Here is a 732-nt window from a genome sequence, read left to right as displayed (position 1 = left end):
GCCATATTCTCCACCATCACATTAACTAAGCACGTCTTAAGCTTTTAGATCGAACCATGTAAAATAATAAAGGCCCCATATTTTCTTCTGGGAGAATGCCAATGAAGATTTCACTGTGCATACTGATGTTCTTTTAACTGCTACCATTGAAGTTATTAATTGCCATCTGATCTCTTACAGGGCATTAGTTTGGTTGTAAGCTCCTACGGTGGCGAAGACATCATTGTGTCATTTGGAGGATACAATGGACGTTATACCAACGAGGTGAATGATGATTTCTAGTGTTGCCTTCTCTTCTGGCTTCCCCCTTCAACTCACCCAGTATCTTGCTTTTAGGTTAATGTTCTTAAACCTAGTCACAAATCAACCTTGCAATCAAAGTTGGCTGAGACTCCAGTGGCAGACAGTGTTTCAGCTGTCCATAACATCACAAATCCCACAGGCGATGTCGAATCCGAGTATGAACGGGCTCAAGAAGGAAAAATTAGGGAAATTGTTATGGACAACATAGAGCCGGAGCATTTGGTACGTCCCGATTCATGATGTTTGCAGCTTTTGATTTCTTACTTTTAAGATATTGTGCTGCTGAGTATTGATCTATGTCATATTGTAACCCTCGAAATTTTGTGCCATGTGTACATCAGAATTTAAATATCAAAGAAGCTATTCGATTTTATATTTGGTCAACTGTACACAACGAGCTGATTTGTAGGGAATGAGAGACTATCAATG

The 732-nt window shown here is 39.6% G+C and overlaps 1 long non-coding RNA gene across 1 annotated transcript; it reads left to right on the top strand.

The window, feature by feature from the left end:
- Positions 1–159: 159 nt before the first annotated feature.
- Positions 160–525, top strand: LOC111787088. Its single transcript, XR_002813884.1, has 2 exons — positions 160–264; positions 337–525. It is a non-coding gene; the product is annotated as an uncharacterized LOC111787088 (long non-coding RNA).
- The last annotated feature ends 207 nt before the right edge of the window (positions 526–732 follow it).

This window comes from Cucurbita pepo, unplaced genomic scaffold, assembly GCF_002806865.2.
Source record: "Cucurbita pepo subsp. pepo cultivar mu-cu-16 unplaced genomic scaffold, ASM280686v2 Cp4.1_scaffold005001, whole genome shotgun sequence".
NCBI lineage: Eukaryota > Viridiplantae > Streptophyta > Magnoliopsida > Cucurbitales > Cucurbitaceae > Cucurbita > Cucurbita pepo.
Note: the sequence above shows the minus strand (reverse complement) of the source record. Positions and strands in the feature narration are given on the sequence as shown.